Below are 26,871 nucleotides of genomic sequence, written 5' to 3' on the forward strand. Positions count from 1 at the left end.
GTAATGACCTCAAGCAGGATCTCTCAACACTGGCCCTGTTGATGTCTTGTTTTTGAGTTGTTAGGGGCTTTTCTGCACATAATGAAGTATTTAGTAGCACCCTAGAACCCCTCACCCACTAGATGTTAGTAGTGTCTCCCCTTAATACGACAGCCAAAAATGTCTCCAGACATTACCAAATGTCCTTGAGAGGCAAAAGTGCCCCTGTTTGAGAGCTACTGATTTAGAGGTGCTCTTTTATTTGTATATTAATTTATTCAACTTAATTCAGCTAGTATTTATTAATCACCAATTAGGTCTTAAACTGGGCTTAGGTCAGAGATGCAGAGGTAAAGCCCAGTTTATTTGGACTCTTTTCTAAAGTCTTAAAATTTAGAAACTAATTAACCGATCTTTAAAAGGTGAGAAATAAACGTTCTTATTCCAATTTTATATGGATTAAGCTATCAACCTATAGATTTAGTCGTTGGCACTCTGGATGTGAGAAAAATCCAATTTTGATACCACAGGGCTGTCCACAAATGTTAGACTAGAACTTTGTTGTTGATATAGTTTGTTTTTTGTGGAGTCTATTTTGTGATTTCAAGCTTCACTGAATGCTTGCCATTACTGAACACAATGCAATGGGTAAACAGGAGGAGAAGTAATCAGCCAGACACCAGCATACTCCAAGTCTTTGGGTCTGATGCCTTGTTTAAATGACTAGGGGTTGGTGCTATCCATTCTGAAGTACAAGAATCACAGTGACTGAAAAATTTAATTAGACCCAAACTTCATTTTATAGAATAGTGAGGACCCTGAAGAACTGACTCATTAGAATAAGACCCTGATGCTGGGAAAGATTGAAGGCAGGAGGAGAAGGAGACGGCAGAGGATAAGATGGTTGGATGGCATAACCAACTCAATGGACATGAGTTTGAGTAAACTCTGGGAGTTTTCGATGGACAGGGAGGCCTGGCATGCTGCGGTCCATGGGATTGCAAAGAGTCAGACATGACTGAGGGACTGAACTGAACTGAGGACCCTGAAAGATAACACTGCTTGCTTATGGTATCTCTACTGTGAAACTGGAGTTTGAAAATTATGTATGTATGCATGCATGCATGCATGCATGCATGTGCACACACATACACATATAGTTTTATATATACACACATATATTTTATATGTGTGTATATATATATTTGAGATATATATATATACATATATATATATATCTCAAAGGAAGTTTTTAGCAAGAGCTCCATAAATATAGAGCACATATATGCAAAACAGTAGTTGCTAGGAAATCTTGATCTGTAGATGCTGTAAACATATAATTTTTGATCCAAACCAGGTCATTTTTGTAGTGAAGTATAGTATTAACAGAATAACAAGGGAAGGTGAAGACTGATCTGGGCAAGCAAGGATTTATGACCATTTTAGCTACAGAAAATTAAAAAGTCAACCCTGTAGTTTGGGGAGATATCGATTCCGTGCGTCCAGCCAAGACCCTGAGAATCCTCATATTCAAGAAGATCTAGGATTGGCATAATCCTGCATGGCGGAGACTGAGACTGGCTGCTTGGGTACAGAGCAACATTAGAGGGAAGAAGCCTTCCAGCAGGTCACTACACTGCCTCAAGGAATTGGGGGAAGGCTGTCAGTGGCTCAGGGCCTCCTATTCCTGCTTTCACAGCTTCTCAAAGTGCCTGGTCCATCCGATGTGCTCAGCCCTGCTGGTGGCCTTGTCCTATAGCCAGCCTTTAAAAAATGCCCAGCGGACACTTTCACACCTTGTAACTGGCAGCAGGAGTATATATTTGGGTGTGGAGCCTTTTCCACTTGTGACAGAAGTGTCACGTGGCCAGATATTTGACACCACGATCTTATTTTATACAGAAATTATTTCCTTTGGATGCTATCTTTACAATTTCAGGGATGTTATTTTTAAACAGTCAGCAAAAGTCGAATTAATGTCTTGGTCATTCAGTAACATCAATGGTTTATAGTCAGAAATCAAGTTAAAAGGAGCTTAAAAAGTGAGTAAAGGAGTCAAACCACTTTAAGGAACTATGTATCATAAGCAAATGGTGCCCTCATTCATCTCAGTAAATTTTGTGATTAAAATGGACTATTGATTGTACCTGATAGAGAGGCGCATAATTTAATCAAGTGAGATAAAATTAGCAATACAATCTTATATAGTCTTACACAGCACCATTTATTGTTGGTGAAGATGATCCAGAATCACTGTGCAATATTTGAATATGTCTCTAATGTAATACAATGTGAATACTTCTTAATGCCCTGCTCAGGTCAGCTTTTTTAGGTTGCTGCTGTGGTATACTTAGTTTTTCATTTACTCAATTGAAATATATCGACTGCCCGTGGCATGCAAGGTGATAAGGTTACACCAGTGCACAGGTTTATAGTTGAGCAAGTTCACTACTCCATGAATTTTAGTTTCTATGTCTGGGGAGACGCATATTATATATATAGATAATTTCAGAGAATAAGTGCTGTGAAGAAAACTCATTGGGATAAAAGTATTTCTATTACATCCTCAGAGAATAGTTAATACTGATATTTTGTGTTTATTGAATATTCTCACTGTATAAGCCCATAACTAAGAACTGCATGTGTGTGTGGCTCAGTCATATCCTACTCTTTATGACCCCATGGACTATTGCCCTGCCAGGCTCCCCTGTCCATGAAATTCTCCAGGGAAGAATACTGGAGTGGGTTGCCATTCCCTTCTCCCATTTCACTCCTAGATTTACATCACCTTTCTGAAATTAGTATGATGAATATTTTTATTTTACTAATGGAGAGACTAGAGTCAGAGAAATAGAATTACCTAAGGTCAGTCAGATATTAAGGAGAAGGGCCACACTTTAAGCTTCCCAGATGGTGCAGTTAGTAAAGAATCCACCTGCCAATGTAGGAGACATAAAAGATGTGAGTTCAACACCTGGGTAGGGAAGATCCCCTGGAGAAGGAAATGGCAACCCACTCCAGTATTCTCACCTGGTAAATCCCATGGACAGAGGAGCCTGGCAGGCTGCAGTCCATGGGGTCTGCAAAGAATCGGACAGGACTGAACACGTGCACAGATGTCCACAATTTAAAGCCTTGGAAAAGTGGGGGGTGGGAGGGAGGTTCCAGAGGGAGGGGATATATGTATACATAAGACTAATTCACTTTGCTGAACAGCAGAAACTAACACAACATTGTAAAACAACTATATTCCAATACACATAAATAAATAAATGACCAACTAAAGAAAAAAAAAAGTCAGCTGCTAGTCCAAGCTTCTCATGCAAGTCCATGCATAGAAGATAGAGTGATGTCAACAAAATGACGGAGAGAGAGAGAGAAATATATGGTAAGTGCAGAAGTGGAGAGGAGTGGACACACCGAGGAAAGAATCAAAATAACTCTCCTGGAAACTGACACTGCAGGCAGGTGAGCAGAGTTTAGCCAAGAGAGGTAAGGATGAAGGGGCCCTGAAGACAGAGGGAACAGCACGTGCATGGTGACAGAGGATGCTCATGCCTCCAGTGAGACAGGAATGTGAGCTCAAGGAGCTGCGGGAGGTAGGGAAGGATGGGGAGGGATAAAAGTAGAGACAGGCAGAGATCAAGCTATGGAGGGCCTGCGTGCCATGCTGGAGAGTTTGGCTTTATTCTTTAGCTAACTGGGAGCCACTGAAGTGTTTCAAGCAGGTAAATGACCTTATCTGATTTGCCCTTTTAGAAAGATCACTCTTTTTGCCAGAGTCCAATGTGCATTGGAGAGAGTGAGGCAAGAAGCCAGAAAAGACGGTCTGGGAAAGTCGATCTCTGGGGCAGTCAAGAGGTCATGATTTGCATCAGCCAGCAAATGTGGGGATGGATGTCATATCTAGAAATGATGTGAAGAAGGCAAAATTCACATGACTTGGGGGAGAAGTCATGGTGGATTACTCAGTTTCTGGCTCAAATGGTGACACTACTGGGGGAACAGCAGAATTGGGTGGTGAAGATGAGACAAACTGCTCACTGCTGGACTTCAGTTTCCTCATCAGTAAAAGGAGAAAAAATCATTTTTACCTCATTAACTGTGATGAGGGCTAATGAATTGTAAAATATCTAAGCCATTTAGGATATTTCTGGGCACATGCCGGAAAACCATTCACTAAATCAATATCATGAGCAACAGATTTAACATAATTTTGTTGCCTGCTTTTTTCCCCTCTCACAATGATGAAAGTTATTGCCCCAGATAAACTCTAGTTGGCAATGCAAATTTAAGCAAAGAAATGCAAAACTTGTAACAGGAAGTAAGCGTTGCTCTCATTATACAGCAAGTTGTAGTGTCTTTAGTGGATGTGAGAGTTGGACCATAAGAAGGGCTGAGCGCGAAAGAATTGATGCTTTCAAACTGTGGTGCTGGAGAAGACTCTTGAGAGTCTCTTGGACAGCAAGGAGATCAAACCAGTCAATCCTAAAGGAAATCTACCCTGAATACTCATTGGAAAGACTGATGCTGAAGCTCTGATTTGTTCGCTACCTATTGTGAAGAGCCAACTGATTGGAAAAGAGCCTGATGCTGGGAAAGACTGAAGGCAAAAGGAGAAGAGGGTGGCAGAGGATGAGATGGTTGGATAATATCACCAACTCAATGGACATGAACTTGGGCAAATTCCGGGAGATACTGAGGAACAGGGAGGCCTGGCGTGCTGCAGTGCATGGAGTCGCAAAGAGTAGGATGTAACTTAGCTACTGAACAACAACAATAGATATTAAGGCATTATTTATTTACTCTGTTTGTGGGGTGTAGTTGAAGATAGAGAAACCCCATAACTCCAGAAAACTGCCTGCTTGATATTCTCTGATACTAGCAATGAGCTTCTGACAGAGAATCTTATGACTTGAACTACCTCAATATTGTGTTGCTTGAGCAGATTTGAAAAGACCTATCAGGGCATATTCTCAAGATAAATCTTCCAAGCTATGAGCGCATTATCCAGAACTGTACCAGAATGGGGCTCGCCCTTCAGACACAGCAGAGTTTTAGCCCACATTCGTTTCAGTTTGGCTAGGTGCCTGTCTGCTGATGATTTCAGTTACAACTGATAGAAAGAGAAAAGTTAGAAGACGAATAAAATATAGATTGCCCATAAATTAATTTTTCCTTTTTTTCCTCTTACAGAGGAAGCATCCATCAAGGATATAAACAATATAAACTGCACTTTCTTCTTCTCACAGCCAGGAGTCTTTTAAATAATATATTGATTGCATATAGGATTACAGTAAAGCATTTGTCTTATACCTTTTATATGAATGCAAAAAGAATTAAGTAGCTGCTGCTGCTGCTGCTGCGTCGCTTCAGTCGTGTCCGACTCTGTGCGACCCCAGAGATGGCAGCCCACCAGGCTCCCCCGTCCCTGGGATTCTCCAGGCAAGAACACTGTAGTGGGTTACCATTTCCTTCTCCAATGCATGAAAGTGAAAAGTGAAAGTGAAGTCGCTCAGTCGTGTCCGACTCTTCGTGACCCCATGGACTGCAGCCTACCAGGCTCCTCCGCCCATGGGATTTTTCAGGCACAAGTACTGGAGTGGGTTGCCATTGCCTTCTCCAATTAAGTAGCTGCGTTGCCTCAATCATAAATCTGACAAGGAAATGCTGTTCCTAAAAACTGTCTACAGTCTAAGACACCTTTGAAGGTAAATGCACCATTTTAACGCCACTGTTTATTACTGTAAATAAAGTGACCAATTAATTTGTTGTGTTTGAAAACAAAGAAGACATAATGTTCATTACCTTACAGTTAGGGGATAAGCACAAAATATGTGTGTTCATACTAAAGCACTGAGAAGCTTAGCATAGAATAATGGAAATGGTAAAGGACACAAATACTCATGTCTGACTTAAAAATAACATTTACAAATGAAGATTCCTGACCAAAATTAAGTGGAAATTAAATTATTGTTTTGTCACTAAAGAACACAAGCATTTAGCATTTTTTAAAGTTATCAAGACTTTTTCTATCTGATTGATTTTTATTATTCAGCAAGCATCAACCTATTCTCCTTAATGGTAGACATGAAGCTATTCAAGTCTGCATCAACCTGCTGATACAGAAAAGTTCAGTTAAACGCAGCTGTGAGGCAAGGATCCCAGGAGTACGCAAAGGTATGCTTTAGTTAGAATACAGTTAAGTGATGTAACGCACAGACCTTACGAGTTTATTTCTTGTACCTTTAATATTTCCTGATCTGCAGGTGGGCTTCTTCCACAACAGAGGTTCTCAATTGTTTAGTTTTTATCTGAAGACTTGTTTAGACTCCTTTCCCAAACAAAAATTTGGTCAGGAGAGTGACACTGTTTTCCATGTTTGTGACTCTCTTTAATGTCTGGCTTCATAGAAGACAGCTGGACTTCATATGTGTTTTTTCATTTAATCTTTTGTGACATGTTGCTTTGGTTGTAATTCTCTTAAAAGAACATAGTCTCACAATGAAATGCACTGAACAAAGGGAAGCGCAATTTCACAGCCCTTTCAGATGTTTGTGAATATTTCAAATAAAAGTGGATATTCTTCTTGATACTATATCCAAACTTGACAAGGGTCGTTTTCTAAAGTTTAGTTGCATTGTGGAATCTGGACCATATTAATGATCATTCATACTTTTTTGTATTAAAATGCATCAGCATGTCTTACACCTTGAATGGATCTTTTACCCCTATATCTGTAACATCATGTGTGGGTCACTTGAAAATTACTGGTTTGCTGACTTATATGGATCTCCCAAATGTTAAATTACATAATTATACAATTTCAAAAAGTCACATTCACTAACATCACTTATATTTACTTCAGTGTTACTGTGAAAATAATTTTTAGTTCACAGACCTCTTGATAGGGTCTCTGAAACCCCCAAATGATACTTAATGCACCATTGTCCCATATAGTGATTCAAAGAACCAGGATCCTAGCTTGGGGCTTCACTATTCTTGCAAAAAGCTCATCATTTTGTCCACACTCAGACAGTAGAAGAAAGGAGGTAGATACCATATTTCTTTCTTTTTTTTAAATTAATTAATTAATTTTAATTGGAGGAAAATTCTGAAAGAGATGGGAATACCAGACCACCTGATCTGCCTCTTGAGAAACCTATATGCAGGTTAGGAAGCAACAATTAGAACTGGACATGGAACAACAGACTGGTTCCAAATAGGAAAAGGAGTACGTTAAGGCTATATATTGTCATCCTGCTTATTTAACTTCTTTGCAGAGTACATCATGAGAAACGCTGGGCTGGAAGAAGCACAGGCTGGAATCAAGATTGCCGGGAGAAATATCAATAACCTGAGATATGCAGATGACACCACCCTTACGGCAGAAAGTGAAGAGGAACTAAAAAGCTTCTTGATGAAAGTGAAAGTGGAGAGTGAAAAAGTTGGCTTCAAGCTCAACATTCAGAAAACCAAGATCATAGCATCTGGTCCCATCACTTCATGGCAAATAGATGGGGAAACAGTGGAAACAGTGTCAGACTTTATTATTTTGGGCTCCAAAATCACTGCAGATGGTGATTGCAGCCATGAAATTAAAAGACGCTTACTCCTTGGAAGGAAAGTTATGACCAACTTAGCATATTCAAAAGCAGAGACATTACATTGGCAACAAAAGTCCGTCTAGTCAAGGCTATGGTTTTTCCTGTGGTCATGTATGGATGTGAGAGTTGGACTGTGAAGAAAGCTGAGTGCTGAAGAATTGATGCTTTTGAACTGTGGTGTTGGAGAAGACTCCTGAGTGTCCCTTGGACTGCAAGGAGATCCAACCAGTCCATTCTTAAGGAGATCAGCCCTGGGATTTCTTTGGAAGGAATGATGCTAAAGCTGAAACTCCAGTACTTTGGCCACCTCATGGGAAGAGTGGACTCACTGGAAAAGACTCTGATGCTGGGAGGGATTGGGGGCAGGAGGAAAAGGGCACGACAGAGGATGAGATGGCTGGATGGCATCACCGACTCAATGGATGTGAGTCTGAGTTAACTCCGGGAGATGGTGATGGACAGGGAGGCCTGGCGTGCTGCGATTCATGGGGTTGCAAAGAGTTGGACACGACTGAGCAACTGAACTGAACTGAACTGGAGGTTAATTACTTTACAATATTGTGGTGGGTTTTGCCATACACTGACATGAATCAGCCATGGGTGTACATGTGTTCCCCATCCTGAACCCTCCTCCCACCTCCCTCCCCATCCTATCCCTCAGGGTTGTCCCAGTGCATGAGTTTTGCGTACCCTGTTTCAGCATAATTGATTCTTTAAGAAAAAGTTCACTTCCATGAAATAACACACATTATTTCTGCTTGTATTGCATTAGTATAAACTATTTATACAGTCCCATGTATATGTAAGGAAGGGGGACAGGAAATGTAGCCCCTGGGGAATATATCATCATCTGGTTGAAAGTGCTCTCATATTATAGCTATAAATATGTTGGATGGTGGTGGTGGTGGTGGTGTAGTCACTAAGTCATGTCTGACTCTTGCAACCCTATGGACTGTAGCCCACCAGGCTCCTCTGTCCATGAGATTTCTCAAACAATAATACTGGAGTGGGTTGCCATTTCCTTATCCGGGATCTTCTAGGCCCAGGGATCAAATCTGTGTCTCCTGCATTGGCAGGCAGGTTCTTTACCACTGAGCCACAGAGAAACCCTGAACACAGAGTAGGAAGGTCCTCAAAGAGGAGACCAAGCTGTATATCTGCTGCATCACTGAGCCACTGGGACACAGGAGGCTGCAGCAGCTGCACCTGGATTCTGTTCATCCTTATATTAATGTCCCAACAATGCAGCAGATTTCCCAGGGTTTCTTTCTTACAATTTTGTTAGAAAAGTAGTAATTGTAAGTAGTAAAAATATATTTTAAAAAGTTTCAAAAGATATATAAATTGAAGATCAAAAATTTCTCTTCTCTCCAGTAAACTCATCTTCCACCCTTCCTCTTGGTAAGCTTAGTGGAAACTGGGGCATTTTTCTCCTCGAATTTTTGTTTTGTTTTTTTTCTTTAAAACTTAAGAAGTCGGGTTAACAGAAAAATTACTGTAATAGGGGACATTTGGATTTTACAAGATAATGGGGGAACAACAATATTTCACAAAGATAAGCCAGGTTCCTTTCATAATGAGTTTCCTGATGTGCAAATGATATTGTAGCTCTAACACGGGATTTCCTGATGACTTTTTCAAAAAGACATCTGATATGCTTTCTTCTCTTAGAAGTCTTTTCTCATGATAGAAATCATAATCAAGTACAGTACTGATTCTACAATCAGAGCTAAGCTTCTATACTCCTAGATTTCTCCCAAGGCTACAAGTAATATCCTTCCTTTTCCCTACATTGAACTGCTGTGGCATAATCTTTACTGCGTATAAAACCCGTACAAGTTAGAATTCAATCATAAAACAAGAAAGCACTTTAAGATTTTTGGAAACTGAATTTATGAAGCAGGGACTTGGTCACATACATGATGACAGAAAGGAGAAGTTGAATGGCGAATACTGAAGAAAAGCAAAACTAGCAGCAGCAGCAAACTACCCCCAATCTTAGGGTGGAGATGGAGAAGCCAGGCAGTACTGATGGGGTCCTGACTGGGAGCCCTTGTTAGAACCTAGATCTGCAGCAAATACGATCAGTAGGACATGGAGGAGATGTGGTCATGGCTGGGATCTCTGGCACTCAGGAAGAGGAAAAGAAATACCTGGATTCTTATTTCTTTTTGCCTATTTTCCAGCAATCTTAAGAGTGCTGTTTAATTACTAAGTCACATCCGACTCTTTCGCAACCCCATGGACTGCAGCCCACCTGGCTCCTCTGTCCTTGAGATTTTCCAGACAAGAATACTGGAGTTGGTTTCCCTTTCCTTCTCCAGGGGACCTTCCTGACCAGGGTTTGAACCCACATCTCCTGCATTGCCAGGCAGATTCTTTACCACTGAGCCAACAGGGAAGCCCTCATCCTAAGAGTACTATTGGCTTAACTTAGAGAGAAGACAGATAACATGGAGCCTGAAAGGGTCAGCTCTCTTGATGTTCAGAGCAGAGCACTAATATGCCAAGGTCCTATTCCTAGATCCCAGAGATACAATGACAGGAGACCTGGCAGGGAAGACCAGTGTGAGTCCAGCCAATGCCCAGTGATCAGAGAAGGGCACAGGGACATTGACATAAAATTCTATGATGCTGGAGAGAGAGAACACGGAGTAAAACAGGGAGAAAAAAGGAAGGGGAGGGGAAGAAGATCTGAATGTCAAAGGTGAAGAGATCTATACCTCCTGAGTCCAGCCTACACTAGCCAAAAAAAGGATGTTTGATAAATGCTATATTGTTTGGCCTATTGAAGCATCAGGAATTTCTACTAGGTGCAACTTCCGCAGTGGCTCAGATGGTTAAGAATCTGCCTGCAATGCTGGAGACCTGGGTTCAATCCCTGGATTGAGAAGATACCCTGGAGAAGGAAATGGCAAGCCACTCCAGGATCCGTGCCTTGAGAATTGAATGGACAGAGGAGCCTGGTGGGTTACAGTCCATGGGGTCACAAAGAGTCAGAAACAAATGAGCAACTAACAGTTTCACAATTGAGATACTGCTTTCCCTGTAGAATCTGTGTGTCTACTCCAGCATCATGCTGGGAGCTAGATCAGAGGCTTCAGCTTTCCCATTACACCCCAGAATTGACCTTGATGGGGGTGGGGATGTAACCCTTCTAGATCGGGTAAAGCATTTCTGCTCTGCAGTTTGTGAGAAGTCAGAGTTGACTCATCTGTAGCCCGGTTCACTCAGGGTTTCACATTTTCCAGGAAAGGACTTTCCAAGCCCTTTTAGTCCTATGAGGCAGCCTTACCTCCCCACCCCTGGTTGGACAAGCATGATGGCCTTGTCTTTAACTGAATGGAACTCCAATCCCCTGGGCTGCACAGCTGCCTCACTATTTCCATCTCCACCATTGAGGAAGATGTCTGTGCTGGTGCAAGCAGCTTCAGTTATGAACTAAAAAATGATCCTGATGTGCCTGGCCAGTGTGGCTGGGTGCCTTTAGAGAGTATAACTTACAGTGATTGGTGGTGTCCAAAAGAATTAAAAATTTCATTTGCCTCTGGGATTCAGATCATTCAGATCCCTGAGTAGCTGACAAGTGTGGCAGGGTTTAGCTAAGCCTAGGTCTTCTCTCTTGAGATTCCAAATGGCATCAAGATGCCAGATACATAAAAGAAAAGAGACTGGAGTCTTGTGAAAAGAGATATGAGTCTTTCCCTGAACTTCAGTGAGGTCCTGAAATCATTTCTATCTTGTACATGCTTGTCATTATACTCATTATATATCATTACAATTACATTTTAATTACTCATCTTCTCAGCTAGACTTTAGAAAATATGAGCTGATGACCTGAGTCTCACTTGCCCACTGCCCTTACCCTTGGGTCTAGGGCACATAATTGATGCTCACAATATTTGTTGAAAAACAGGAAGGATTCTCAAGAAGGAAGAAAGGAAGGATTTTAATGATTGAATATTGATAAATGGCAAGATCTGAAGATTTTCAAAATATTGTTTCAAAGTATCTAATTTCAAAGACTGAACTGACATTGAATGAAATCTGTTTTCAGTAATACTATATTTCTTCCATCTGTAAGACTTGACATTAAATTTCTTGCTAAAGCACCATTTTGCTGGCTACATAGATCAGGAAAGCTCATTTGTAATCCAAAATCCATATTAAATGAATGACATATTATAATGCTGTTTAGCAACCATCCATCAACAGCACTGACAACACCCAAGTTCCTTCACAGAGAACAATTTGTCGATCAAGAAGTTAATTTGTAGGGAAGCATGGTCAACTTTAACCAATAGATCCATTTTAAGGGCAACATGTCTTCTTTTACAAATTAGAACACCTCTAGATAAAAACAAACATCATTAATAGCATAGATTTTTATGTCATTTTGCCATGAAAGACTAAAAATCAAAGTAAGATAAATTATACTTAACAATATTAGAAAAATAACTTAAAATAAAAAAAGCATGGTTCTAAGAAGCATCTCATTAATTGCCTGGTATTACCTTGGAAAGGTTGGAGTTGGTTTTGAGGAAGGGTTTTAAATGTGGTGTAAATTTAAACAAAGGCACTGATCTAAGAACATTTATACCTGTCATGTTCTCTGATTTAATAAAGAGAGAAAACTTAAATTTGAAAATATGGAGCAAATTAAATATGTTTTGAGGAAATATGTAGTGCATACATTCAGGACTAATTCTTGTGAGAAGATATTTAATATTTAAATGTACTAAATTAGCATTTCCCCCCTCCTTTTTTAAATATAAAAATATTTTGAATTATTCAAACCAGAAGATAAACAATAGTTCAAAAACAACTTATGTTCTTTACTGTAAAAGTTGTTGACTCAAGTGTATTTACAATAATCTCACTGAGAAACCATTTTCCAAATCGCATTTAATCACACTTGGATAAACAGAAACCATTTTGTATGGCTTTGCATGTGTGCATGTGGCTAAATGGAAGTGGATATGGCATATGATTTGTCATTTAGCAGGGCCAATTTTAGTCAGAGTTGTGAATTTGTAACTTTTTTCTTTTAAAGTAGCATTATGTCTCTAACTAGGGGTCCCTGAAATCTCAGTTCCTCTACAGGTTCCTCCCTACATAAACACTTCAAATCACAAAAATGTTTGTTTGTTCCTATGCCCTTCTTTGCTACCTACAATCAGAATCTTCTCTTACACTCTACATTCATACTGCAGTATAAGCTATGCACAGACAGCCTCAGATATGTCATTCAGGGGTCTATATCTGAACTGAAAGCAAAGGCTTAACCTAGAGATTAACCTCTAGATAAAATGTAAGTCAGTCACAGGTTAGAGTTTTTGAGTCATCAGGTTCTTGATGAAGGTCTACCAGTCATATTCTGTGAAAAGAGGTGTTTACTCTGACCAGAAATTTCTCTGCTTCTTCACTTAGAAAATGTCTTTTTCTTAGAGAAGATGATGGTTATCAACCACATCTTCTCATGAACTGATACAAGCTAAAAGAACATATCATTACTCTGTATGAATGAGGAGTAACTTTTCCAATTTTCATCTTTTCTTCCTCAGTATTTTTTCTGGCTTGATTCTTCCTCTGCTATGTAGTAGAGTCTGTGCTGATACTTTTTGGTTAGTTACCGTTACCTAAATGAAATGAAATCTTTAGATATGAGCAAAAGTAGATCTCAAAGTAGATCTCTACATAGTTTAGTTTATTAAAATGCTACTGCTTCACTAGTTCATGTTAATGAACTATTCATTTAATTAATCCCTATAATTAATTCATTTGTTAACCTGTTTATGTAACAAATATATAAGGAGTTACCTACAGGCACTATTCTCAGTGCTTAGAACATTCGGGTGTCACAGGAGTCAACAAATAAATGTAAGAAATAATGCCAGGGTATGATAGTGCTGGGCTTCCCAAGTGGCTCAGTGATAAAGAATCTGCCTGCAATGCAGGAGCCACAGGAGATGCGAGTTTAATCCCTGGGTCAGGAAGATCCCCTGGAGGAGGGCACAGCAACCCACTTCAGTATTCTTGCCTGGAGAATCTCATGGACAGAGGAAACTGGTGGGCTACCGTCCATAGGGTCACAAAGAGTTGGACACGACCAAAGCAACTTAGCATGCACGCATGCATGGCAAGTGCTATGACTCGAAGACAGGGAACTGTGTGAGAAATGGAGGAGTCATTTTAGGCAAAATAGTTTAAGATCTTTTGGAAGAAGTGGCTTTAACTGGAGGCCTGTGAAGAGAAGGAGCTGTGGGCCATGAGAAAGTCTGAGGAACAAGGCTCTGGGCAGAGGAAATACAATGGAATAAGGAACTGAGACAAAAATATTCCTGGAGGGTTGAGGAACAGGAGAAGGGAGCAGGCTGGAGAAGAGGCTGTAGGGTACACAGAAGCAGGAAGGACCCAGCAGAAGTCTTTTCAGAGGATGCCTTGCACGTCATTGTGTTAAATGCTTTCCTACAGAATATCTGTATTATTATAGCTTTAGAATTATTATTTCTCTGATTTTGAGAAGACGGTAAAATAAGCTACATATAAGTAATTCATAACATTAAAATATTCTCTTAGTGTTGGATATTTAGGTTGTTATCAGATATTTTCCATATATATATATATATATTCTCTATATATATTTTCCTGTATATGTATTTCCATATATATATTTTCCATATATATGTGTGTGTACATATATATATATAATGCATCTTTGCACATAACATTTTGTCCCAATTTCTAATTTGTATCTATGTCAGGACACTTTAAATTTGTTGTTTAATTACTAGTAACTTGTTTAAAAACAAACATGACTTAAAATCTCAGATGCAAAGAATGAACACAGAAAATTGATGCTAAAAAAGCTTATTCAGTAAGTAGTCAGTTCTCTGAGTCTCATTTGCTTAATTGGTGCAAAAGAGCACAGTGTTAAATCAGTAACCGTTACAGGCAGATGGGTGTTGGCTTACAGCACTGCTGTTAAACCTTAACTAGCAGGCATCTATGAGTTCTGTAGGTCATCAGTAACCCTTTTCACCCATGCTGATGGCTCAGCATATCTGTTTCACTATTATTAGAAAATCAATGTAAGTCCATTTTCCTGGGTCACTCCATTCATATACATTTTCCCCTTTTTTCTAAAAACCTGACTCCTTACCCCTTTACTAATCAAATTGATGATTCATGCCTCTTATTTTACTGAAGCATACTGAAGCAATTAAAAGAGAATTTATTGTCTCACCCCAAATCTACCCGATTGCCTACATGTATACCTGTCAGCTAACATTTTCGCCTTGCTGTGGATGCATTGTCCCTGTTCTGTGTAAGGTCAAACCCTTCACTTCAGCACTGGATCGCGTCTTCTCTCAGCTGCTGAAGAACTTAGGATAGTTCTTACACCAATGACTTTCTCCCTATCAGTAGACTGTTTCCATTGGCATACAAATATGCTTCAACATCTGTACTCACCAAAACATATAGACACAAACAAACCCCTAGCCTACCCTGCTTCTTTGGCTGTAGCTCTATTTCTCTGCTTCTCATAGCAACAGTCCTTGAAGTAGTTGCTTTACTGTCTTTGATTCCTCCCTTCACATCCTTTAATAAAGCTTTCTTTACCATTTGTCCACCAAAATCACTGTATGCAAAGTCAAGAGTAGCTTCCATTTTTCCATATTTCTTATTCAGTTTTCAATCCTCATTCTTATCACAATTTGTCTTCCCTCCATCTTGTTTTTTTTTAACCTAACCTCTAGGACACAAAAGTCTCCTGACTTCTTACTTCACAGTCCATTTCCCCTTGGTCTCTTTTTCTGGATCCTTCTCTGCTGGAGCTATGAAGTTTAAAGCCCTGAAGTACACTCTTTAAGTGTTTAGCTCTCTTCTTTTCTCTATGTCTTTTTTAAGAGATTTCATTCTTTTATGTGCCTTAAACATTCATTTATATACTGATGACTCAAATTTATGTCTATGATTCAGTACGTCTTTTGAGTACAAGACTCACATCTGACTGTTTACTTAGGACATCTAATGGCAAGTTCTGATATAATGTGGACAAAATAGAGTAACTGGTTCTGCAAATATTCTTCCTCCTTTCCTATCTGTCCTCTGTCTGCTCCCAGTTCAATAAATGGAAATACCAAAATTTCCAAATGGCTCAGACTACAAGCCTGAAAGCCAATCCTGACCATTCTCTTCCTACACCCTGCAAAGGAGCTTTAGCAAATCCTGTTATCTTAACCTCATATCATATCAAGAACAGAACTAGATCTCATCTTAAATGGCATCCACACACACATGTCCATTACCACCACTGCTATCTCGCCGATCCAATCCAAAAGCATCTACAACTTACGTGTGAAAGGATCCAAACTGATTTCCATTTTGCCACTCTTGTCCCCCTGCAGACTATTTTTGCAACAGCCATGGTGATATTTCATACATAGAAATTAGATCATATAATTCTTAGCTTATTTGAAGTCTCCTTGTGCTTAAAATAATGTCCCAACCTCATACATTTACAGAAAGTGGAGAAAAATGAGTTATTTTATATTTATACTGTTTCAAGTTCAAATAGAAAAATCAACCTGTGACCCTCAAATATTTTAATAAACATCTATAATTTAATTTTAAGGGGAATATATTAATAAGATACAGAAATTAAAATAAAGGCTGGATAAAAATAGAATAATGGTAAAGAATAATATTTGCCAGTGATTTAGATGTGTGTAATTTTGAAACACAAATTGAGGTTTTACTCTGAAAATACAGAAAAAAATAATGCAAATCACAACATATGAGGATTTGTTTTTATTCACATTAGCATATTTTAAAAATATTTTCTAAAACATGTAAGTGTTTTCCTCATTTCAGCTTGAAGTAAACTTGAGTTTCCTCTCTTTTAAGCAGTTTAGCAATTAAGAAAAACAAAAAATCATTAAAAATCCTGAGGACAGCAATTCTAGTGAGTCTGAAAGACTGGTTTTTCTCTTTCTTGGAAGGGCAACTCTCTAGTGAGTGGACAGCTGCAGGAAAAATAAACACAGATTCAACAGACCCTGGAGATTTGAGAGGTGAGAGATGTCACAGACTGCCTGCCTGCATATGCTACTCCAAGTCTTATCTTTTCATGTTGTTTTGCTTCCAACACATTCTAGGAGAGCATAGCTTGAAATTTATTCTGAAACATGGTCAAATAAAAACTCAGATTACAAAATACTCTGTGAAAATATGAAATACTGAAGCTAAATTTCTTTCATTAATAATACTTTATATAATCATTTACATTACTTTGTCAGCACCAACAAATTTCAATTTCTCCTTTGTTAAAAATGCAGTTATCTTCTTCCCCTCCTTTTTCAATCTTCATATGTCTTCAGATTTAGTAATTCCATAGTTATCAGGGAAAATACTAGAGTTTGTGCTTCATTTTTGTTTTCACTTGACTAACTGATAATGTTTTCCAATCATGACACTTTTGCCCCTGTAGACAGATTTGATCTTAGGCAATACTCAAAAGGATGGGATCGCTTAGAAAATAAAATGCTTACAACCAGGAAAGAGATCTAAACTCAGAAAGTTTTATAACTCTGATATATCACATTTATGACATGTTTACTTTTTTTCCTTTCTCACTTTTCTAAAAGAAACCTATAATACTGTTACAACTTGCATTCTTAGTAAATGATGGAATTAGTCATAGACCGAGGGCCCATCTTTCCAAGGTTAGAAGACTGCAGTGAAATGCTCTCATCATTATTTCATAAGCCATTAATTCCTTATGGTTTTTACAATATTCATTCCCATTCATTAGATAATATTCTGCTATCTTTGCTTTCAAAACTGCGCTTCTGGCTTTACATTTTCTGAAGAATAACTTAGGAGGAAAAAAAGACCCAGCGGTCCTAATTATTTGGCTATTTGGTAATAATAAACCCAGCTTTTTTTCTATTGAGAAGAAGGAAACAGGAAGCAAGAGGACAAGAAGAATTGGACTCATTACGCCTCACACTATGACGCCACAGTTAACATACAATACAAACGCTTTAAAAAGTGAGTAGAAGGGGGTCTGGATATACAAAATGCTTAATGGATTAATTTCAGTGCTCATAAAATCCAGTGCAAAAGTTTGAGTCCATCCAAGCTGCAGGCTGCCTGATGAATCTGTTGTACTGAGCCCACCCCCAGGAGGGCCGCAGCCCCTTGGAGTGCCCGGCTAGCTGCAGCTCTCTTCAAGAGCAATTGCAGAGTGTGCCAAATTGTGAGATATTGGTTCCCCTCTTGGGACTAAATGAGAGCACCAAACTCATTCTCACTTGTGATTCATCAAATAAAAGATTTGAGGACCTGTCACTAGAGGTTTTTCTGGCAGAGTGGAAAAGGGACAGAGTGTCTCTACAGTATCAGCAAGTTTTTTGCACTATGAAATACATGACATTTTTTGAAATACCTCTTAATTTCAATTTTATATATTACACTACCTATGAGTGTGAAAACCCTAGAGTCCTCCAATTACCATTAGATGCATTCTCTAGCAGGTTACGCGTGCTAATGAAGGGAAAAAATCTAATTATAATTCTATAAATGGCTGTTTATTAGTGAGTCATCCTCCTCTTTTTACCCTTCTAAGCTGTTTTTCTGGATGCATCAGGCTGTATACACATTTTGCTTTTTTAAGTGTGGAAAACAAATCTATAAAGAGGCAGAGGGGGGAGTAACACTTTGAGTGTTATGTTGGAATGAAAAGCAACTCCAATGTTTCAAATTTTTTTCATGCAGTTCTCAAACAGTACAAAGATTTATTAAATAGTCTTCCTTTCTTCATACTATTTTTTACATTTAATAACAGTGTTTACCAAACATTGCTTGCTGGTTACCTGTAGTGAACTGAACTACTAGCCAAAACTTCAAATGCCTTTTCCATGTAAATTGTAACTACAGGACAGAACAGAGGAGATTTGTTACCATATGAAAGGCATGGAAAATAGTCACTTATTGCTCTTTCTGGCCAAATAACCTTGGATGCTAGAAGCAGAAAAAATTGATTTATTTCACTATTTAATATCCTTTGAGTTGTGTTTTTATATAATTTCCCACAGTTCATCAAAGCATCCATGGTCCCTGAGTGAATTCACAGACAAAGAGATTGACATTCTGCCCTCCAAAGCTAATTTGGCAACCATCAATCCTAATTTAGTTGCCAAATGTGTTCCAAGGGTTATGTTAGGATGATGGTTTACAGTGAATCAGGGGACTTTGATAAGGTTATCACAGACTGAGAACACATGAGGGGCTGGTGTACACCATGCTGAACTGCACATAATTCTCAAATCAATTCAGGATCTAAGAGCCCACTTAATATGAGGTCATTCTAATCTAGACAAGTTATTCCAGGGTTTAAAAAAATACAGTTGTTTTTACTTTTTTTTTAACTTTAAATATTTCTAAATGTAAAGCCTTAGAACTCTTAATAGAAGCATGTTCTTTTATTTTTTACATGGCTCTGTGAATAATCTATAAAAAGCAGAGTTGCTTTAATTTGGCATAGAATAAAAGTTGATGTTCTAGAATGATCTCTGATTAGGCTTTGAAACAAACAGAATGGCACTTGCTTAGACCACGTTTGTATCTGCTTTCTTTTATTTCCAGCAGGATACTATCTTGAAATATTAATGTCTGTGCTTTTATTTTTCATACCTAACATTTGGAAACTTCACCTAGTGAATCAGGGATATCCTTCTTGCTTCGAAGAGGAATGACGTCGATGTAAGGAAGTACAAATGAGAACAGTTAACTTCCTGGAGCCATCAAAACCATATAGCCATCCAGTTCTTGCAGAGAAATAGAAAGCAACTCAGATATTAGAAAAAATGGTAGAATTGTGAAATGGTTTACATTGTTTTAACCACAAGAGTAAAGAAGGTAGAAATCTAAGTGGAAATTCTCAGATATTTTTGTAGCTCTCAGTGAGAGCCTCATGGAGCATATAAGATTTTCAATACCCTGTGAATAAGGCTCCTCATCTTCTAGAAATAAAATTATAATTTTAAAATAAATATGCAAATAAAGTAGTATTAGATATAGGGCCTTTCATGGTCTAGTCATCTCAACCATGGACAAAGATACGGGGAGGTTCTGGAAAGAATTTTGCCATACAAATGAATATATATGGTTTGGGTATTAAAAATGAAGTTAAGTATAAATTCTCACCAGAGCTCTTGGTAATCCAGTTTTTTGCTTCACTTGATACCTTGGGTAGAGTCCGTGTTAAGTAATAAATCTTCATATGCACACACATGACAATCTACACTGGGATCCCTGCTTAAAAGGAAGTCAGAAACTAGGGAACTTCTCTGTGCTCTGCTTAAAGGTAATCTAATCTGTAAATGCAAAGCATGTTCCATGAACAAATAAGAACATCATCGCATAGGAATTTGTTATTGAATGTTTGCTACTAATGGATTATCTTAGTTCTTATTGCCTGAAAAGAAGAAAATTGTTTTTTCAGAAAAGAAGAAAATTGATCATGTGCTTGAGGTCCTCTCCTTTAAAGCTTTGCTGATTTATTCACAGTCCAGAAACAGCCTTCTATAGGTTTGAAGCCTGAACTCAGCACTTCTCCCCCAACCAGAATTAGCAAATGCTCCCAGAGAATATAGCATCTTCTAAAGGTCAATTCATCTTTTTGGGGTCAGTTACCAATACAAAGTATCATTCCATCAGAACCCCTCTACTGTTTTTGATTTGTTATTGTCCAAAGTTTACAATATACACACACACACGCATAAAAAGACTATATGAAGAATAAAAACATGCACTTCTTGCTTCATCTCATGGTCAATCTAGAAAGATTGCTATAGCCCTCCCAACACAAAACAATTCATTTCCTCTTTTATTCATATTTTGGAAAACAATTTGCTTTGCTTTTCTTCTCTGAGTAAGAAGTGAATTAAGGAAGTCGGATTCTTTGGGGATGATGATAAATCCTTTGGGACATGTTGAATTTAAGGTGACAATGGAATTGACATGACACAAGCAGAAAGTTGGAGATGCGGGACCTTAACTTAGCAACAAGGTCAGGACTGAAGATATAGATCTGTTAGACATATGTGTAGAGATGATACTTTAAATTATGACAGTAAATTGCATTTTCAAGTGAAAGAAAGTAAACAGAAAAGTAGAAAGATCCAAAGACCTTACTCCTTACTTTAGGGCCTTAAAAGGAAGTGGAACGGATAAGCAAACAAAAGAGAATTGTAGAACTAGGAAAATAAGCAGTTTAATTCAATGAATTACAATAGGGAACAGGAGAACAGAGGCAGCTAGTTCATTTCTATTTGGGGGAAAATTATACTATATGCAATTCTTGATAACATGTAGGACATTTATCCTATATCCAAAAGCAAAATCTATTTTGATGATTTGGGAAATAATTTTTTATATTTCATTTTCATTTAAGATTTCTTAGACTGTATGCATTTTAAGAAAAGCAAGATAAAGATATGAATCCAATTAACTGTCGTCTTGATATTTATTAAACTTAGTCTTAATTATCAGACATGTTTTATTAGTAATTGAACAGGTATTTTTACTTCTTGAATATCATTAATTCAAATTAAAAAATAATTATGAGACTCTCCATACCACCTTTTCCCATATGAAATCATAAAAGCAAATCTTGATACAAGCATTGATTTCATTCAGCAGAAAATATCCAAATATCAGATACCTCTTTAAATGAATAATTCATTTTTTAATAAAAGGAATAAACCTGGGATTGATGCAATAGCACTTCATTTCACACAGCACTTGCAACTGGTTTTTAGGATTTGTTCCCTATTGCCTACAGTATATGACAGGTTTTATTCTCTTTCCATAGCTTTTGTTTGCAGGAGTGCAATTTTATTCTTCAAAGCTTAAATAGGCCATATTTTTACATAGCTTTTTTATATACCAACTTTTTAAATGAAAATTTATACCTAGATAGCAAAAGCAACTATCAAAATTACTAAAACATTACAGCTTTCTAGACACTGCTAATTAAAAGCATTCATTAAGTATAATTTATTGCTTTGGTCATGTCTAACAAGATAAGTTTCTGGTAATATAATGAAACATGAGATATATACCTGCCTCCATATTATCAAAGGGCTAAATACAAACAAATTGGACTGTTCTAAGTGTAAAATAATCCTTTGGTTACATTTCATGATCTGTAAGTAAATTATTTTATTTCTAAAGATAAAGGGTTTATCTTTCACTGATGGTGCCCATAAATGACCAGAGTAGAAACTGAGATCTCAAGATAGTCACATAAATAAAAGTGTTAAGATATAATTTCATCCTAAGAGTAATTTATAATTGTGACACATCCGATAGAATACAGTTTTCTTTGCAGACATCAGAAGAGCACTAATCTTGTTTTCCTGAGTATAACTATTTGAAAATCATTTCATAAATTTCATTTTCCCAGGTGATGAAGCTAGTAAGTGAATTACATATTATGTGTTTTCCTTCTAACAAGGCACTTTGAAGTTAGCTATAGAATAGCAGATCTCTTCTCTTTTCAAAATAACTCAATTTGGTTAACAACTGGAATTAGTTCTATTTCTATTTGACATGTGAGCAAGAAAATCAGAACTGACCAAAATAATACCATAAAACAATCAGACTAAGTTACCTGAGGAATTCACCAACTATTAGTCTAACAGTTCAGGTCACATTTAATGCTCAAAGGCAGTTGCCTACAAAGTTAGCAAACATTTTGGGTTAAAAATTAATGCCATCTCTGTATCATTAATAGAGCATCTATTAAAATATCATCCTAGGAAGTAACTAACTGTATGGTGTTTCAGAATATTTGGTGGTGGTTTACTCTCTAAGTTGTGTCTGACTCTTTGTGACCCCATGGACTGTAGCCTGCCAGGCTCATCTGTCCATGGGACTTTCCCAGGCAAGAGTAATGGAGGGGGTTGCCATTTCCTTTTCCAAGGGATCTTCTAGACCCAGGGATCAGACCTAGGTCTCCTGCATTGCAGGCAAATGCTTTATCATCTGAGCCACCAGGGAAGCCCTCAGAATATTTAGTCACAACACTAATACCTAAACCATTAATATAAATAGTGTGGAAATAGTTATTATACAATGTAAATGTTTGGAAATGGTTTTTATGTAAGCCATATGTTTATTTGTTCCTACAATATTAAGTGCTGATTTAGATGACATTCACAATGTTTTATTAATATCATTGAGATAAAATTTTTAAAAAGAAATTTCTCTGATTAGTTTTATTTTTGCTTAAATCTCATGGGGATAATAATGAAAATATATTAATTGATATTGTAATAATGATGTTGGATTTACACAGAATTTTTGATGGGAAAATATTGTCTATACAATTATGGATAGAAATAAAACTGAAGATCAACCCAGTCAGCCGTGTGTATCATATTATTATAATTAAGCCATTTCATTCCTGAAGGTATTCATTAATGACACTAAAAACTGTTTCTCTCATAAGTACATGGCAGATAGTTTAGCAGAAAAAGTAGAAAAGACACTGGAATAAGAAAACACAAAATTCTAAACTCTAATGGGTAACTCGAGTTTGCCTTAATATTGTACTACTTGGCATTATTTCTTGCCAATATTCATTATGGAGAAATAACTCCTTTACAAAGTGCTTTATGGAAATAAACACACTCTCGCACATACATAAAGACTACAGAATGTCCTCCCTGATTTTATTTCTCATATTTGTCCTTCAGCCTCAAACAAACTGACCCATTCATATGGTCAAACAATTTTTGGGAGGAGGTGAGGGAATAAAGTGGTTTATATTCTATAACCTAAGTATTATCAGCAGTTTCAGGAGCCCCATTTTTGAGCTTTCATATATCTGTACATTTTTCAATCACCATTGCTTCCTTCTGGCACTCTATTACTTGAAGAATGTGAGGCAGTTGCAGAAGCTAAAGAATTAAATGGCATAAATACACCTTTCTCAAACCCTTTGAGCAGGAAAAGGGAGGAAAAACTCAGTACAGATAACAATATAACTGTGCCCTTTATAGTTTTCCTTTAGATTATTTCTTAAAAGGAAATTATTAAATTTTCATGTGCTCTGCAGAGTCTAGCCTTGGTTTATAAGATGAAAAGAAAAAGAAATATTATTAACTGCTTCACTGCCAAGGGACAGCTGATACCTGCCTGTGTGCATTAGCAGAATTCTTAGTAGCTTGGGTTTCACCTCTTTCGAACGCTAATGTTTTAGGATTTGGTCTCACTGCAATTCCAATGCCCACGTCCAAGGTCATGAGATCACAAGCTTTATCCAGTGCCTACAGTCATCATGTGGCTGCTGCTGCTGCTAAGTCGCTTCAGTCATGTCCGACTCTGTGCGACCCCATAGACGGCAGCCCACCAGGCTCCCCCGTCCCTGGGATTCTCCAGGCAAGAACACTGGAGCGGGTTGCCATTTCCCTCTCCAATGCATGAAAGTGAAAAGTCAAAGTGAAGCCGCTCAGTCATGTCTGACTCTTAGCGACCCCATGGACTGCAGCCCACCAGGCTCCTCCATCCATGGGATTTTCCAGGCAAGAGTATTGGAGTGGGGTGCCATTGCCTTCTCCAGTCATCATGTGGAGTGGGAAGCAAAATTACAGAACATTTGTGTAGCCGGCCTGGTTCAAACCTCTCCTTTTTTTAATATTAAACAAACTCTTTAATCTGTGAGATCATCTTGCTTAGCCAATATGCCTGAATACCTGTCTTCCAATGATTAAGGTGATTATTTTATTGAAAATGTCATTGAACGTCATTTTAGTGAGGAATCTCTTTGAAGAAATTACATTTTACAGCAGTGTGTATAAATTGGGCAAGGAATTCAAGTCCTGTGAAGCATGCATGCTTTTCTGGCCTGAAAGAAATGTGAGCTTTAAGCAGAAAATTAAGTGTCCTTCTGAGAGTCACCTGAACAATTCCTTTTCATTGGTCACGACATGTTCAGGAAGGGACCACCTGCTGCCAGGAGTGTGGAGTATGACGCCTGGTGAGAATCACAGAAATGCCACCCACCAGGGCAGATACAGCAGAGGGTCCCAGTGAGAACTTGTCCTAAACCCGATCCTAAAACTACAGGTTCCAGAAGCCTGGGGTATATCTCATATGATAGCATCACCCTCTTATTTTTCATCATTTGCTTTAGTTAAAAAAAAAAAAAAAAGTCAAGATTATTTATACTCAGAATCATAGTTAAATAATAAACAAACAGACTTGAAAATGCTCAAAGAGCTTTGTGAAGTGCCTGTATGCTAGATTAGAAATGTGAATTACCACGACCCCATCCCCCACGCATCAAGCTATCTAGCCCTGCGAACAGAGTTCCTGGCCACTTTCAGCTCTTTTAGCGTTTTAAAGCAGGTTATCATCTCTGGGTTTTAAAAGTGTCAACATCTCGGCATCATCTTTCTGCTCTAAGGAATAGAGAGCTAAAAGAACATTTTTATAATCTCTTTTAAAATTACTATGAAAATGTACAAGTTTACAACTCTCTCAAGTGTCTCAAGTAGGATTTGCTACTGTTTTGAATGGATTGTCTTATTTGACTTATTTGCTGTTAACTACATTCAATAGAAGAAGGATGATGGTTGTAGAGATGTACAAACTGCATTATTTCCATAGTAAAGGCATTTATGTTAGAAATATAATAGCAAGACACACATGCAAATACAGAAACATACACACATTCATAGAAGTACAGCACGAAATGAAACCTGGATGAAAATATAAGTATTTTAAGTCTTTCTGAGACTGTTTTAGAACAAAATATCTATTTCATTCATTTATGTGATAAATTATATCCCTCTGGTAACAGTCTTATTCAACTAAAACTCATTAATTATTTGAATTATTACATTGGTATTTGGGTCTAATTAGGCAAGTCTTCAGCAGAATAATAAGCAAACTAAGTGATTTCATAAAACCTTCAAGATCTTACCTTTGATAAAATTCCTACTCTGCTTCAGAACTCGCTCATGAGTCAATGTTTTAAAAGTACGCATTCTTCTCATTGTAGTAATCAATATTTTACTTTAGCTTTGCTTAAAATAATAAAGGGCGTTTTGTGACACACTGAAATATTTCTTTGATGGTAGAAATGCAGAGAGACAGATGAGGACAGCTTTCGATTTACCTTCATATGAGGTGCATCTACGTGACAAAAGCAGGGTGAGACTGCCTTACTTAGGAAGAGGCTTGTTAACACACAACTGATGACTCAGGCAAATCAGATGGCAAATTACCTTTGAGAGGTCCCCAGCCTCCAAATAGAAGCAGATAACAAACACATTCCACGTAACCCAGAGGACTAGCCAGACAGCATACTGTAGAAAAGCAAGAGAGAAATAACATAATTAATTTTGAATCAGCTGAGTAAGATTTAAATAGAACTTGAACTTTTGAACACCAAATCTTAAAGATTTGTGGGGAATATTAGATATCACTTCTTTCTAAGAAACAGGATGAGATGTACATTTATCTCTAGTTTGATTTTTTTTCCCCTCACTGTAGTGTTACAACTCAAACTAGCTTAGGGATAATGTCTTCATTTTTTTTAGACAAAATAGATAGCAGCCGACATTTCTGTTTTCAGGGGGTATGGTTATGGTTTCTAGACATCAAAAAAATATAATGCCTGAATAGATGTATCAACTACAACCCTTCAAAGAGAGAACTCTTATTTTCCTTTAGCAAGATCAACTCAATGCTTGATAACATGTAACCTTTCCCCAAGTTACCTAAGGTCATCTTCAAATCAGTTTTCATATCTCTGTCCCATCTAATCATCTTTCTCTCTTTGGTATCTTTTTTTCCATTTATCTTTTCATCTTAGTTTATCCTCTTGTGATCCCCCATTATAGTGACCATCTAGTTATTATCTCTAATTCTATTTTGTTGTCATATTCAGTGTGCTGTCTTTGTCAACAACAAAATTTTCTTACCAAGACATAGTCCTGAGCGTTCAGTTAGCTAAAATTTATTAAGCCCCTTGTTAGCAACGTGCTAGAAAGACACTGAGGATAAAAGACCAATGATACATTCTTCCTGAGTTCAAGGCAAGTAAAGGAGGTAGATCAGAAAACAGATGCTTCTTATACAAGAATCATAAAAAGATGTATAGTCTGAGCTTAAGGAAGAAAGATAGCAAAAGTGTATAAAGTATTCTGAGAAGAGGTAGTCCTACGAAGTTTAACAGAAGAGTTGAAACACCTTCGTTAGAGGT

The 26,871-nt window shown here is 37.7% G+C and overlaps 1 protein-coding gene across 1 annotated transcript in view; it reads right to left on the minus strand.

Moving 5' to 3' along the window:
* NKAIN2 (sodium/potassium transporting ATPase interacting 2) overlaps positions 1 to 25,966 on the minus strand; it is a 531,496-nt gene extending 505,530 nt beyond the window's left edge. The window contains exon 1 of the mRNA XM_005890117.3: positions 25,892 to 25,966. The gene's annotated coding sequence lies outside the window, so the exon portion shown is untranslated. The remainder of the gene's footprint in view (positions 1 to 25,891) is intronic.
* Between the last annotated feature and the right edge of the window lie 905 nt (positions 25,967 to 26,871).

The sequence above is a fragment of the Bos mutus genome, chromosome 9 (assembly GCF_027580195.1).
Source record: "Bos mutus isolate GX-2022 chromosome 9, NWIPB_WYAK_1.1, whole genome shotgun sequence".
In the NCBI taxonomy this organism is placed as follows: Eukaryota; Metazoa; Chordata; class Mammalia; order Artiodactyla; family Bovidae; genus Bos; species Bos mutus.